The 18,018-nt window shown below is 24.5% G+C and overlaps 1 pseudogene; it reads left to right on the top strand.

Moving 5' to 3' along the window:
* The first annotated feature begins 1,158 nt into the window (after window positions 1-1,158).
* On the top strand, window positions 1,159-17,928 carry LOC131183096 (LEAF RUST 10 DISEASE-RESISTANCE LOCUS RECEPTOR-LIKE PROTEIN KINASE-like 2.2; annotated as a pseudogene).
* Window positions 17,929-18,018: the final 90 nt, after the last annotated feature.

The raw sequence follows: 18,018 nt of genomic DNA, 5'->3' as shown, positions 1-18,018 counted from the left end.
CTCCAACCTAGTAAAAATAAATTTTCTCATCGAGCACATAAATGCATATTCATTGGCTATGTCACTCGTTATAAGGCTTACAAATTATATAATTTGGCAACCAAACATATTTTTATGTCCAGAGATGTTATTTTTCATGAAAATGATTTTCCTTTTACAAAAGCAGAATTGCAATTGCATGATGATCCTTCAATTCCACTTCCAGTAAATGATTCAAACATTCAACACAACTCCAAACACATCACACCCTTCTTCCTCTCCTATCAATTCTCGCCAACTTTTTACACAAACTTCTTCACCAGAAAACTCATATTGCCTCACTAATTTTATCACATGCCTCCACTCTCGCACCTGTTCCTATAAGGAAAAGCACTCGACTTACTTCAAAGACTAGCTAAATGATTTTATAGCTACTATTTCTAAAGTCCCTCTAAATACTAATTTCAGTACTAATGCAACTAATAGTTAATTGGTGTTTGTAAGTACTACTTCTCAAGTTCAGTTTCATATAAATTCGCCGTCTCATTTTCCTTCTTTACCTATCACATTACAAATTTCCCCTCCAAATATAGTTATGACTACATGTGTTTTGTAGCAAATGTTTCCCTTTCTGCAAAAACAAAGTCTTTTCATCAGGCAAAGGAGAATAGCAATAGGGTTACAACAATACATGTAGAGTTATATGCATCAGAAAGGAATAATACCTGGTAATTAACTCAACTACCTACAGGGAAGAAGGCAATAGCCTTTAAGTAGGTATTTCAGATCAAGCATAAAGCAAATGGATCCATAGATAGATATAAGGTAAGATTAATTACCAAAGGTTTTAACCAATTGCCTAGTGTTGACTATGTGGAATGTTTTTCTCCTATTGCAAAGCTAGTAAATTGTCTGGATGTTCATACCTTTTGCTACTGCATATAAATTGCCCATTCATCAATTAGACATTAATAATGCCTACTTACATGGGCATATTGATGAAGATCTTGCATGATGCCACCACAGGGCTACTCTAAAGGCAAACCAAAAGAAGTTTGTAAGTTGATTAAAAGCCTATATGGCTTGAAGCAAGCTGGCCGACAATGGAATAAAGAATTAACATAAAGTTTAAAAGATTATGGTTTTACTCAATCAGCATTTGATCACTATTAGTTCATTATGGGTTCTAACAATCATTTTTTGGTCCTTATTGTCTATGTTGATGGTGTCCTTATTGTAGGAGCTCATGAGCCTGACATCATAAATGTGAAGCATTTTCTTGATAAAAAATTCACAATACATTACCTTAGGTATGTTAATTACTTTCTCGAGCTGGAGATTGCAAGATCATCTACTAGTACTTTCTTAAGTCAGCGTAAATATGTTCTTGACATTATCAAGGACGTAAGGCTTACGCAAGCCAAGATTGTAGATTTTCTAATGCCAAAAGTTTTAAAGCTCAACACTGATGATGGTGAGTTACTAATAAACCTAGGCAATACAAAAGGTTAGTTGGTCGCATGTTATATCTGAGTTTGACTAAACCAAACATTACCTACTCAACTCAACAGTTGAGTCAGTTTATGCAATGACCTTGCAAACTGCATCTTGATGCTACTCTTCCTGTGTTGCAAATCTGAAAGGGTGTCCTGTGAAAGGATTATTTTTCCTTGTTGACAATGACTTTTATATTTGTATTTATTATGATGTGGATTGGGCCCCATGCCCCATGTCATGGAAGTCTCTCATGGGATTTTGTATTTTCTTAAGATCCTCTCTTGTCTCTTTGAAATCCAAGAAGCAAACTATAGTAAGCAAGTCCTCAACTGAGGCAGAACATTATAGCATGGCTACAACCATTTGTGAACTCCAATGGATCAGTTACATTCTCCAAGAGTTTCAAATTCAACCATTATTGCCATAAAGCTTCACTATCATAATAGATCTGTACAACACATAGCAAATAACCCCGTGTTTCATGAATGAACAAAACACCTGGAGATAGACTATCATGTCGTATGTGATCAGTTAAACAAAGGTTTTATCATCATAATTCATGTCCCATCAAAACTCTAGCTCACTGATTTTTTTCACCAAACCTCCCTTCTTAATTTGATTATTTGTTATCCAAGATGGAACTTTATAATTTTAGCCCGTCTCCATCTTGAGAGAGGGGGGGGGGGGGGGGAGGGGGATGTAAAGCTTATTTATCTGTACGATGTGTTTAGGACTTAAGTAAAACGATGCACAGCAGCTAGATTAAATTGCCCATAAGAAGATTATTAGAGTAGTTTTATTTCCTATTGTTTGTTTTTTTGAGTTTGATAATTTGTTACACCAACTCTCCTCCTTTTTAGTGTATATATATATATATATATATCTTTTCGTTGTTCAACAAGATTTCAATTCCATTCTCTACTTTTTTTTTTTTTTTGTTCACTTATAAGTAAATATTTTTAAAGGGAGTTCATGGTAGTGGGAATTTTGTGCATGTGAATAGTATGGAGCAGCTCCAAATCCCCGATTCTTCATGCTCTAATGCTTAAGTTTCAATGTGTTGATGAAAAGAGGATTTATATGCTAGTTTGCAATTGTTTTCACTAAATTAAGTATAAAACTAATACATGTAAGCTATCTTTGATACTCGTTATTCGATTTCTCTAATCTCACAACTTTTCTTCTCTTCTTCACTCTATTTCATGATAATCAAGTTCACCTAAGTTATAGTTTGGGCTTTTATTGAAATGTAATGAATGTTGTATTTTTAATTGAGCATTAGCTATTATGGATTCCGTTATGTTAGAAACATACTATAATAGTTTAATTGTTGTTGTTATTGTTGTTGTTGTTGTTGTTGTTGTTATTGTTGTTGTTGTTATTATTATTATTATTATTATTATTATTGTTATTATTTTGACACATTATACTGTAAGAAGCTATACTTATGTAGATTTAAAATTTAGTTGTGTTATTATTATCATGTGTGATGTTGGTTAATTTGGATGAGCGTAAGAATAGTGTTGGTCTCAGTTATTGTTGGTATGAAATTTTAGGGAGTTCCTCTTTATTTTGGAATGCTAGTGGAAATTTAATTGGTTGCCATCATTTGAATTGAGTACTTATTCTAGCATTGAGAAAAAATAAGAAATTATATTCTCATGTGTGGGGTTGTGATAAATCATGAAATGAGATTTTGGATAGGAATCCTTGCTGACATTTTTGTGTTGTCCTTGATATATAACTGTATAGATCAATTCAATTTGTTTTATTACACTACTTGATTTTGGAATGGATTTAGGTTGGTCCATATGTGATGATTTACATAAATTATAGCCTAGAGAATTTAATTTGTGTACTTATTTATGCATTGTTGATATCCTTGCAACCTTGTTTTTATTTAGAATAAGTAATTGAATTACTTGCTTTATTAGCAGTTTTAAAATATCATTTTGTTCCTTTTGAAATCTAGTTGTATTATTTAGATTTTTTTTTTCAAAAAGATCACAGCTAATGATTATAATAGATGGTAGTTTTAGGCATTCTATTTTGTAATTCAGTTGTTTGATACAATGCTTTAGCTATATGATAAGATAGTATGATCTTGTTTAAGCAATCTGATTCATAAGGCTTGAGTCATTTAGATGGTTTTCAAGTCTTGTTTGTGCCCATTTAAATTTTGGATCTATAAATGAGTTAGCTATCATTTTAGCCAATATGTAATTGGGCTAAACTTTTTTAATAATTTTGTTATGAAATAATTTCGTCATTTTCTTTTTATAATTGTGAAATCTTTTTTATATAGTACTTATTTTCAAATGAATGTGAATTTGTTTAATTTATTACTCCATTATTATTTTATGCATGTTTCCAAGTGCTTGTTATTTCTTGAATCATTGCTTCTTTAGACCATTTGGCATTTACTTCATAAATTGACTTTTCATAGTTTTAAAATTATTTTTTTTTTGGGCTTAGTTATATTTGAGTACATGGAGGATATTTATGTTTTGTATAAAATTTTAAAGATAAATTGATATTAAACTTTTTTTGTCTTTATTGTTAAGTTGTGAAATTTTTGGTCTTGAGAGTTAAATTGACTATGTTGATATTGTTATATGCACTGAGGGGCTGCTGAAGTACATTTATTATTTACATTTATTCATTTTTTTATGTACCTCTTACAAGGAGTTAATTCTAATTTTAGGGCTTATGTCGATGAATTTGTAAAGCAATCTTAAGGATAATTTGAGAATAGAATTAAGAATGTAAGACTTGCTCTTTTAGTTCACTATTGAATGGGCTTAGTTTTAGAAAGTGTATATGTTATTGTTGATAGCTATATAGATCTGATCCTCCACTTTACAATGGAATTGAGGTACATAGGCAGCCTTCGGGTGTGGTCCAAAATAGGTTAATTTTATTTTTCTTTATTTTCAAAGTTTCCTTATGTTTTGGATTTGGAGTAATATGTATAAATTTAACATATTATTTACTTATTTATTTTAATAGAGTTAAGATATTGCAAAATAAATTCAATACATTTTTCATGTTACTTATGTAACTTGTAGTGGTGGACTAGTTGTGACAAATATAGAATAAGCAAATAGCATATTAGAGATGCTTCTATTATGCTTCAAATTAGATATAGTAAGCAAGAAGTTTACTAGTTTCAATAGACTAAAAAAGAATAACTGTATCCTTGGCACCACGTCGTCGAAGTACAAATCTTTAACAGGTATATACATATTTGTCTCTTTTTCAATAATATTAGCATCAAATTCATGTAATCCAAAAACAAGGTTCCTATATTAATCTTGTTGATGTATAAAAATTTCCATTTTGGAAAATATTTGCCAAGCATTCATTCCAAACTTCCATTTTAGCAGGCAACTGGAAGTATCCAGAGGCCCAAATACCTCAAGATTCAAAGAAATAATGCAAATTGTTGTGCACTATGAAAGCATATAAACTATAAAGAAATAAAGTAAACATAAAATAAACCAATATTTATAGGGTTCACCTCTCAATATAGGGTTACATCCATGATCTTCCACTATTTTTAATAAAATAGTCATCATTAATTATAAACTTAAAACTATACTACCCATCATCCCAATTACATCCAAGATAAACTACACTGCTCATAGTAAATACATTAGTTCGTCCTCTCAATCTCCTCTAGACATAACTCAATATATTTACTACTATAACTACTACGCCACAAAGGGCATCTTACTATAACTATTACACCACAAAGGGTATCTTCAATTACATGGGCAAGATCCCTCTCATCAATGGACAAGAATTTATTCCTCTTGAATTCTATGCTCTTTCCCCACATTAAGCCAAATCCTCTTTCCCTCCATGCAACTACAATAGGCAAGAGCCGCTCATCGATGGGCAAAGTCAAATCCTCTGCAATTGGCAAAACCCGTCTCTGCAATAGGTGACAGCCTCACTCCATGAGCTAAAAGTCACTCTCCATAGGCAAAACCACTCTCTTCAATGGGCAAAAGCTAAATAATCTCTTCCACAATTCTCTTATTTATAATGTTAATTCTCTCAATCTTAATCTAATTAGAAATCCCACTCAATTTAAGAATAACACTAAAAATAAGAGTTCCACTCAATATAGGAAATATTCCTCCATCCTATTAAGGAATATTTTTCCCACTCAAAGTAGAAAAGGTCTCTCTAAATCTCATTAGGATTTTGAGTCATAATTCTAATAATCTCCACCTTTACTTAAAATCCATCAACTATTACATACGTCAAATTCTTAGGTGCCTTCAATCATTGCATCTCCATGCTTGAGCTTGAACTCTTCAAATCATTAATCTCTCCAATCTTAGTCTTAGGTGTAACTTGCTTCTTTCTTCAAAAAATCTTCGCGTAATTAACTTTCTTGATTTTCCATCGAGAGCTCCACCTCAATTTAAACTCTCTACCATCACTATTATTACATGTGCAACTTTCTACATGTTGCAGCAGCTCCAACTTCAACCAAACTCACCATGATCATCCCCATGTTCTAATACCAATTATTGTGTATCGCGAAAGCGTATAAACTATAAAGAAACAAAGCAAATACATAAAATACCAATATTTATATAGTTCACTCTGTCAATATAGAGCTACATCCGCGGGCATGCCATCTTTCACTATCTTCAATAAAATAATCATCATTAATTATAAGCTCAAAACTATACTATCCATTATTCCAATTACACCCAAGATAACCCACATTGCTCATAGTAAATACATTCGTTAATCCTTTCAGTCTCCTCTAGATATAACCCAATATATTTACTACTATAGCTACTATACCACAAAGGGTGTCTTCAACTACATAAGTAAGAGCCCTCTCATCAATGGACAAGAATTCGTTCCTCTTAAATTCTATGCTCTTTCTCCACATTAGGCCAAATCCTATTTCACTCCATGCAACTGCAATGGGCAGGAGCTGTTCATCAATGGGTAAAGCCAAATCCTCAGCAATTAGCAAAGCCTTTCTCTGTAATAGGTGACAGCCTTACTTTATGAGCTAAAAGCCACTCTCCATAGGCAAAGCCACTCTCTTCAATGGGCAAAAGCTAAATAATCTTTTCCATAATCCTCCTATTTTTAGTGTTAATTCCCTCAATCCTAATATGATTAGGAATCCCACTAAATTTAGGAATAACACTAAAAAAAATGAGTTCTACTCAATATAGGAAATATTCCTCTATCATATTAAGGAATATTTTTCCCACTCAAAGTAGAAAAGGTCTCTCCAAATCTCATTAGGATTTTGAGTCATAATTCTAACACAACTTTTTATGGCATGGTAACAATAATGGACTTCAAAAGAATGTTGAGTTATGCATTGCAAGTTTGTAGCATAGCTATTGATTTCATCAATTTCAACATCTTGAGAATGAAAGGCCTAACTGAATCAGTGGTGAATTCATGAAAAACCAACTCTTATTGTCAAAATTAATCCCTCTGAATACAAGCTATGAACAAATGACAAGCTAAAGCACAATCACCTGGGTTCACTTTCAATGGAAGTGGAAACCAATTCAAGGTTTGATTTCCTCCTTTCACATGCAATAAAGGTTTCCAGCTTTTGCCACAATAAACTCAATGTTAATAAAACCAATCTCATTCCAACCAACATAAGCCATGTTTGGAACATTGATGAGGGAACCATTAGCATGAAGTCCATATACACTGCAAAATTATGGGGATTTAATTCTCCACCAGTTCGAGAAACATTATTTCCAAATGCATTTCTAGGAACAAAGAAAATAGTAGCTCTTTCCCCAACTTCAAACTCGTTTAAAAATATATGATATTATTGTTAATTAAAAATAACATTCTATTGTATTACTTTTAAAATTACTACATCTAAATGTAAATTTTTTTTATTAATCTTAAATTTTTTTATAAAATAATTATTTGACAAAAATAATTATCACTTTACATAAATTTATAATATAAAATAAATATATTTCATAAAAGTTATAATTTTAAAATGTTATAATTTTCTATTATGAAAATAAATACTATAATTACATACTATTTTTCAAAAGGTAGATTTTATAATTTTAATGGTGTAACTTTAATTGTTCTTAATCATCTTTATTTGTAGCTAAATTTTCGATGTTATTATATTTGCAATTTATCTTTAAAATTCTACTTCTATATAAAAATATAGTTAAGAGATAATTCATGCACTAAGATATAAATATTTAATTAAAATTTAAAAATAATTTAGATGAAAATTAATTATAATAAAATATAGATAATAAAAATATTAATTATAATTTTATTCGATATATAATTGTAATGAAATAAGATGTTCAAAGTTTAAGAAATATTAAATAAGAAATTTTAAAAAATTAATAATTAAATAAATATTAATTATATATATTTAAATAAATAAATTTTAAGAATGATAACTAATAATTTTGAAAGAAATAATAAAATATAAAAAAATATTCAAGCACATTTAGGTGAAATAAAAATACTTGGTGAAAAAAGAGTGCTTGATGTGTATAAAAAATCTCTTATGATACTATATATTGACAAACAAATGGAAATCATTTAAATAAAAAATAATTTAAAACTAAATATTATTTAATTGAAAAATGGTAATAAAAACATTTAAATTCAAATTTTTAAAAGTAAAATGTTTCTTATTTATTTGGCCATTTCAATTAAATGGCCATAATGATAATAATAATAATAATAATAATAATAATAATAATAATAATAAGCATTAATTAATTATTAATATAAAAAATAATATATACTAATTATAAATAAGTCAAATCTCTATATTTTATTTTTATAACATTTTATGTAGACTACACCTTTGTCTCTCAAATTTTTTAACAAAGATTTTATAATAAAAAATATAACAATGTAATAAAAATATTTGTTAAAGATATGAAATAATTTAAAATTGATTAAATTATATGATAGTTGATTATTAGATCACAAATTAATGATTAATTTTCTTTAAATTAATGATTAATTTTCTTTAAACTAATGGCCATCAACAACCTACTACTACTACTACTACTATTATTATTATTATTATTATTATTATTATTATTATGGAGGGTAACATTTGATAAACAATGTTTTTGCAAAAATGAATTTATAAAAAAATAAGATAAATAATTTTTAAATATTACATTTAATCATAATATGTCTTAATTTTTAAAAATCAAAATTAAAAAATAATAATTTAAATCATAAATGTTAAAGTAATATTATAAATAATGACAATAATAATTATAAGAGAAATAAAAAAATAATAATTAGTATTTATAAAATAATATAAATAATTTTTAAATATTATATTTAATTACGAAATATCTTAATTTTTTTAAAAAATAGTAATTTTAATCACAAACGCTAAGGTAATATTATAAATAATAATGATAATCAAAAGAGAAATAAAAAATTAAATAATAATTAATACAAAAGATAGTATTTATTATTAATTATGAAATTATAAATTAAAAATTAATGTTCCTTAAATTAATAGTCATTAATTACCTTTTATTATTATTATTATTATTATTATTATTATTATTACCACTGAAGGTAACATGTGATAAATAATATTTTACATAAATGAATTTATAAAAAATAATATAAATAATTTTTAAGTATTATATTTAATCATAAAATGTCTTAATTTTTTAAAAATCATATTTTAAAGAAAATAATATTTTAACTCATAAATGTTAAAGTAGTATAATAATAATAATAATAATAATAATAATAATAATAATAATAATAATAATAATAAAGAAGAATAAAAAAATTAAATAATAAGTTATATTTACAGAATAATATAAATAATTTATAAATATTGCATTTAGTCACAAAATGTCTTAATTTTTTAAAAATTAAATTTCAAAGAAAATAATAATTTAAATAATAAAATTTAAAATAAATATATAACATTTTATTTCATTTTTTCATAATTTATTTTATATATATAGCATTCAATATATAATTAAAAATATGTTTTTATTAAATACATATTAAAATAAAATAAAATCAAGGTAAATTAAAATTTATTAAATATATAAAAAAGATAGAGATGACAAATTATTTAACTCTATGTGATAAAATGACAAAATATTTAACTCCATGTGATAATTTTTATAGTATAATTCAAAATTATTTATTAATTTTAAGATGTATAATTCTTAAATTTTTATAATTAAATGAAATAATAAAAAATTTAAGAATCATCAAATGAGAAATTTATAAATTTTTGAAATATATCTGACAAATTTTTTAAGAAAAGTATTATATGTCATTTCTCTATAAACACATTCATACTTTATATATATATATATATATATATATATATATAAGAATTGTATTTAGAAAATTAAATTATATAATAATTATATATTATAACTTTCAGGAAATATAGAAAAATAATCATTAATAAATTTAATTAAAAATTACCAATTAGTATAAATATAATAAATTTAAAATCTTAACTCCTCTTAAATTTGTTTTATAAAAATATGGATCATTTCTTTATCAGAAAATAAAAATGCAACATATATAAAATTAGTATATATTTTTATTAGGTAAAATTAAGAAATTAGTTTAATTAATTATTAATTTTCCCTTTCTGTAATTAAATTAAAATTTTCAAGTATTTATAAATATAATAGTAATAACAACAACAATAATAGCTATTTATTATAGTATTAAAGTATAATAATTAAATAATTTATTACTTATATATACATAATTAGGAAATTAATAACTTAATCATAATTTAAAGAAATTGTATAATTAATTAATAAAAAATAAAACTTCAAGTGTGTATATATAAAATTTTTCTAAGTAATAATAAAATAATATAATATGATTAATATTAATATTAGTTATTTATTATTTATACTAAAAAGAGTATAAAAAAATAATCACAATTGAATATTGACATAAATTTCTTATTTTTCATTACTATAAAAATAAAATTTTATTTCATTTTTTCATAATTCATTTTATATGTATATCATTTAATATATAATTAAAATTATGTTTTTATTAAATATGTGTTAAAATAAAATAAAATAAAGGTAAATTAAAATTTATTAAATATATAAAAAAAAGAGAGAGAGGATAAATTATTTAACTTCATGTGATAAGAGGATAAAATATTTAACCCCATGTGATAATTTTTATAGTATAATTCAAAATTATTTTATTAATTTTAAGATGTATAATTCTTAAATTTTTATAATTAAATGAAATAATAAAAAATTTAAGAATTCTTAAATGAGAAATTTATAAATTTTTGAAATATATCTGCTTTTTTTAATTAGTTAGCCATAAAAATTATAAATAATAATGATAATTAAAAGAAAAATAAAAAAATAAATAATAATTAGTATTTACAGAATAATATAAATAATTTATAAATATTGCATTTAATTACAAAATTCTTAATTTTTAAAAATTAAATTTTAAAGAAAATAATAATTTAAATCATTAAATTTTAAGGCAGTATTTTAAATAATAATAATAATTAAAAGATAAATAAAAAATTAAATAATTATTAGTATAAAAGATAGTATTTATAAAAAATGATATGTGATAAATTTTTTAAGAAAAGTATAACATGTTATTTCTCTGAATATATATATATATATATAAGGATTGTATTTAGAAAAATTAAATTATATAATAATTGTATATTACAACTTTCAGAAAATATAAAAAAATAGTCATCAATAAATTTAATTAAAAATTATCAATTGGTATAAATGTGATAGATTTAAAATCTTACATCCTCTTAAATTTGTTTTATAAAAATATGCACCACTTCTTTTTATCAGAAAGTGAAAATGCAACATATATAAAATTAGTATATGTTTTCATTTGATAAAATTAATAAATTAGTTCAATTAATTCTTAGTTTTTCATTTCTCTAATTAAATTGAACTTTTTAGGTATTTATAATAATAATAATAACAACAATAATAATAACTATTTATTATATTATTAAAGTGTAATAATTAAATAATCTGCAACTTATACATGCATAATTAGCAAATTAATAACTTAATCATAATTTAAAGAAATTATATAATTAATTAATAAAAAATAAAACTCCAAGTGGGGTAGGTATATATTTTTTATATAATTTTTTCAAATAATAATAAAATAATATAATATGATTAATATTAATATTAGTTATTTATTAATTATACTATAACGAATATCCAAAAAAATAATGAAAATTGAATATTAACATAAATTTCTCATTTTTTATTACTATGAAAATAAAATTTTATTTCATTTTTTCATAATTCATTTTATATACATAGCAGTCAATATATAATTAAAAATGTGTTTTTATTAAATACGTGTTAAAATAAAATAAAATCAAGGTAAATTAAAATTTATTAAATATATAAAAAAAGAGAGAGAGGACAAATTATTTAATTCTATGTAATAAGAGAACAAAATATTTAATTCAATGTGATAATTTTTATAGTATAATTTAAAATTATTTTATTAATTTTAATATGTAAAATTCTTAAATTTTTATAATTAAATGAAATAATAAAAAATTTAAAAATTTTTAAATGAGAAATTTATAAATTTTTGAAATATATTTGATAAAATTTTTAAGGAAAGTATTACATGTCATTTCTCTGTGAACACATTCATACTTTATATATATATATATATAAATTGTATTTAGAAAATTAAATTATATAATAATTACATATTATAACTTTCAGGAAATATAGAAAAATAATCATCAATAAATTTAATTAAAAATTACTAATTGGTATAAATATAATAAATTTAAAATCTTACTTCCTCTTAAATTTGTTTTATAAAAATATGGACTATTTCTTTATCAGAAAGTAAAAAATGCAACATATATAAAATTAGTATATATTTTTATTAGGTAAAATTAAGAAATTAGTTCAATTAATTATTAATATTTCCTTTCTCTAAAAATTATAAATAATAATGATAATTAAAAGATAAATAAAAAAATTAAATAATTAATATAAATAAGAGTATTTATAATTAATTATGAAATCATAAATTATTAGTCAAAAAAATAATAATTTGAATCATAAATGGTCATCAATTACCTTTTATTATTATTATTATTATTATTATTATTATTATTATTATTATTACCATTGAAGGTAACACGCGATAAATAATATTTTACATAAATGAATTTATAAAAAAAAATAACATAAATAATTTTAAGTATTATATTTAATCACAAAAGATCTTAGTTTTTTAAAAATCGGATTTTAAAGAAAATAATATTTTAACTCATAAATATTAAAGTAGTATTATAAATAATAATAATTATTATAAGAAGAATAAAAAATTAAATAATAATTAATATTTACAGAATAATATAAATAATTTATAAATATTACATTTAATTACAAAATTCTTAATTTTTAAAAATTAAATTTTAAAGAAAATAATAATTTAAATCATAAATTTTAAGGGAGTATTTTAAATAATAATGATAATTAAAAGATAAATAAAAAATTAAATAATAATTAGTATAAAAGATAGTATTTATAAAAAATGACACGTGATAAATTTTTTAAGGAAAGTATTACATGTTATTTCTCTATGTATATATATATAAGGATTGTATTTAGAAAATTAAACTATATAATAATTATATATTACAACTTTCAGAAAATATAGAAAAATAGTCATCAATAAATTTAATTAAAAATTACCAATTGGTATAAATGTGATAGATTTAAAATCTTACCTCCTCTTGAATTTGTTTTATAAAAATATGGACCACTTCTTTTATCAGAAAGTGAAAATGCAACATATATAAAATTAATATGTGTTTTCATTTGGTAAAATTAATAAATTAGTTCAATTAATTCTTAATTTTTCGTTTCTCTAATTAAATTGAACTTTTTAGGTATTTATAATAATAATAATAATAATAATAATAATAATAATAATAACAATAATAATAGCTATTTATTATAGTATTAAAGTGTAATAATTAAATAATTTGTAATTTGTATATACATAATTAGGAAATTAATAACTTAATCATAATTTAAAAAAATTATATAATTAATTAATAAAAAATAAAACTCCAAGTGGGGCAGGTATATATATATATATATATATATAATTTTGCCAAATAATAATAAAACAATATAATATGATTAATATTAATATTAGTTATTTATTAATTATACTATAAAAAATATCCAAAAAATAATGAAAATAGAATATTAACATAAATTTCTTATTTTTCATTACAATGAAATTAAAATTTTATTTCATTTTTTCATAATTCATTTTATATACTTAGCAATCAATATATAATTAAAAATATGTTTTTATTAAATACGTGTTAAAATAAAATAAGATCAAGGTAAATTAAAATTTATTAAATATATAAAAAATATAGAGAGGACAAATTATTTAATTTCATGTGATAAGAGGATAAAATATTTAACTCAGTGTGATAATTTTTATAGTATAATTCAAAATTATTTTATTAATTTTAAGATGTATAATTCTTAAATTTTTATAATTAAATGAAATAATAAAAAATTTAAGAATCCTTAAATGAGAAATTTATAAATTTTTGGAATATATCTGCTATTTTTAATTAGTTAGCCATAAAAATTATGATAATAATGGTAATAGTAAAGATATTTTAAAAAAAATTAGAGTTAAATAAAAAATGGAATTAATACTTAATATAAAAGGCAATAATTACTTATATTAATTATTATAATTGTTAAATATAATAATTTTTATATAGTAAATGCCACGTAACAGTACTAAAGTTTCGAGTGACACGTGGCAACAGCAAGGGAAAACCTCTCTGCTTTTATATATATATACAGTAATATAATTGATATATGTGGCAAGGTAATAAATTTAATTTAATATTACTATTTGACATAAATATAATGGTTTTATAATCTTATGTGGCAGCCTAGGAGAAATTTTGACTGCTTTAAATATTACCACATGGCATAAATATGAAGGTTTTGAAATCCTATGTGGCAGCACCAAGAGAAAATCTGTCTGCTTTATATATATATATATATATATATATATATATATTTGGGATTTATTTAAATTAGAGTTATTATCCTTATTTACTTTAATTAATTGGGATTGAATTATAAGACAATCAGAAATTAATTTCAATATGGGGCTCTTTTATTTTCTACTCTTCCTTCTATGGAAACTGAATGCAATTGCTTCCATGGTGCTCGTTCCAGCTTGTTCTTTTTAGAAAATTATTATTTAATTTTTTTTATTTTTAATAAAATCAATTATTTTTATCTTTTTAAAAGTATATATTTTTTTTCCTGTTTACCCTTTAATTTTTTTTCTCATTTTAGATATTAATTTAAAATTTATTTAGCATTTGTAATTTGAAAAACACAATTATGTAATCACCTATTTTCTAAATCTTAAACTATTTAATTCTTGTAATATTAATTTATCTCTCTTATAAAACTTGATTTAAACTAGGCAGAAAAACTAGAAAGTAGTTGAAATAAAAATACGAAGAATAGCTAATATATTTTTTAAAATAGAAGAAACAAATAATTAATTTTGTTAAAAATAAATCCCTTTCTTTTTCCCACACAAATAGTATCAATCCTATTCTACCCGCCTAATCTATATTAAACACAATAACTATTTTTATAATTTACTAAAACCCATCTATCACATCTCCCTCTTGATTATCTCAATTGTGCCATAATAATCATTTTTACTATTTCTACAATTTAGTGGCAGATTAATAGAAAGAGGATTATTGAGATTTAAGTAATGAGAGATGATAAAAGGTAATTGTGAACAGAGGGAGAATATGTCTACGATAACTTCACCATCCGACTGGTGGATGATGGCATCAACCCAGATGATTGCTCCTCCATTCCTCGTTTTCCTTTAACTCCTAGCAACTTCTCGGAGGGAGATGATCGATACTGGAATTTCTATTCACCGCCTATGATTAGTTTCATAAAGTGCCCAAATCCAGTGTACTCTCCCTCTTATCTGGACTTTTCTACTTGCATTAATGGAGGTTCTGCTTTGCAGACGCATACCTATGCGAAGATTATAGATGAACATACCGAGGTATCTGATTTGATGGAGTTGTGCAGCGTAGAGATGATTTATTTGCTTCCAGATGAAAAGGCTTTCGAGAACAAGGATAATAATAATATATCCTGCGTTGAAATTCACAGGTAACTTGCATATGGGTTTGAGCTTTTCTGGTAATCCAACAACTCTTTTTAATTTTCATCTATTTTTTTATAATATATAATTATTACTTATCAAATCAATTTTTTTAACAGAACATCAAATCAAAATTAGTTCTTAATAACTCTGAGATAACCATATTGATTAATATATTTTTTAAAATGAATGCCCATCAGTTTTTTTTTTTTAAGTGTGAGCTATAAAAAATTTCACCAAAAAATTATTTATCAATAATTCTCTAACTTTGTTATCATGAAATCAATTTTGCCACTCATTTAAATTTGTATCATTTCAAATCAAATGTGATTTTAAATAAATTACAAGTCATCTGAAATCAGGCACATTGGATTTTAAATAAATCACGTTTGGATTTCTTATATGATACCATTGTTTTCTATTGATTAATAAAGGAATACAAGATCTGCTCAGGGCATTGATTCATGGAATCTATACGATCGTCGATGCAATCGAATGTAAGGTCTCTCTCCATTTATTACATGATACGTGATCATATTTAATTAATTATTTCTTTTTATTGAATATCAACATCAGTAATTTTTTCTACATTTTCCGCAGTGGAGCACTCATTGATATTCACTGTTATTGGTAAGAACTAAGAACTTCCGTTAATGAATCTGAAAATATATCATTATCATATTTATATATAGAGAGAACATGAGAACACACGACACACATGAAAACCTTGCACTTCTATAAACGTAACTCTTGCATTGTCTCTCTTGACTGCTTCGTAAATGCAGGAAAGTTTTTGGTTGGAAGAGCTTTGTTTGGACTTCCATTTGTAATTGCTTTTCTTGTATTCAAATGGCGAAGGAAACATCGGTCGGAATATGACACAATTGAAGAATTCCTACAAACCCATAATAACCTTATGCCGATAAGATATTCTTACTCGGACATTAAGAAGATTACTAGAGGTTTCAAGGAAAAATTGGGAGAAGGAGGCTTTGGTTCTGTGTATAAAGGAAAGCTTCGTAGCGGTCAATTTGCTGCAGTGAAAATATTGGATAAATCTAAAGCTGATGGACAAGATTTTATTAATGAAGTTGCTACTATTGGGAAGATTCACCATGTTAATGTGGTAAAACTAATTGGTTTTTGTGCCGAGGGATCAAGACGAGCTCTTATATATGAATTCATGTCTAAAGGATCTCTTAATAATTATATTACTTGTCATGAAGGATCCATTTCTTTAAGTTGGGAAAAACTATATGAGATATCCCTTGGAGTTGCTCATGGCATTGAATATCTACATCGAGGTTGTGACATGCAAATCCTTCATTTTGATATCAAACCTCACAACATTCTTTTGGATGAAAATTTCACTCCAAAGATATCTGATTTTTGGATTGCTAAATTTTATCCAACCAAGGGGAGCATTCCATCTCTTACAGCTGAAAGGGGAACAGTAGGATATATGGCACCAGAGACATTCGATAGAAACAAATTCTACAAAAACATTGAACGTGTCTCATATAAAGCAGATGTGTATAGCTTTGGACAATTGGTGTTAGAAATGGCGGACAGAGAGAAGAAAGTAAATGCATTTGTTGAAAGTTTAAGTGACGTTTACAGTCCATATCGGCTTCATGACCAACTCTCTAGTGGAAACTTACCAATAGAAGATATAGAAAAGGAGGAAAATATAAAAGCTAGGAAAATGATGATAACAGGATTATAGTGCGTACAGTTTCAACCTTCTAATCGTCCTGCAATGAACAAAGTTATAGAGATGCTTGAAGGAGATTTTGAAAGCCTACAAATGCCTCCCAGGCCTGTTCTATTTCCTGCAGATTCAATGATTACGGATGGGGGAAGATTGTCATTAACATCAGATGAGTTTACAGAATCAAATAGCTTGGCTGAAAATTCGGGAGGACACATAGGAAATATTCTGCTTAGTGCAGGGGAAGGCCAACATGCCACTCGTTGAAAGAGTAGTCTTTCCATTTTAAATGGTAGAACAGAAATCTTCTTCATCTTGCATCCTTTTAAATTGCTCTAAACACTAGAGTTGATTAATGACTCGATGATAGTTTGTAATGATTCTGTTTTTAACTTGCAAGTGCAAGCTACCTTTATTTGCATCGTATTTGTGGTTCTTCTAAACCTAATGATAATGCATTTGCAGATGTTTCACTATTTGTTGGTTTTGTTTTTCCATGCAGCGATTGCTTCTTAAGCTTTAAGCTCCAATATCTAATCATCACTTCTAACATAGGTCATGTGATT

This window comes from Hevea brasiliensis, chromosome 1 (assembly GCF_030052815.1).
Source record: "Hevea brasiliensis isolate MT/VB/25A 57/8 chromosome 1, ASM3005281v1, whole genome shotgun sequence".
In the NCBI taxonomy this organism is placed as follows: domain Eukaryota; kingdom Viridiplantae; phylum Streptophyta; class Magnoliopsida; order Malpighiales; family Euphorbiaceae; genus Hevea; species Hevea brasiliensis.
Note: the sequence above shows the minus strand (reverse complement) of the source record. Positions and strands in the feature narration are given on the sequence as shown.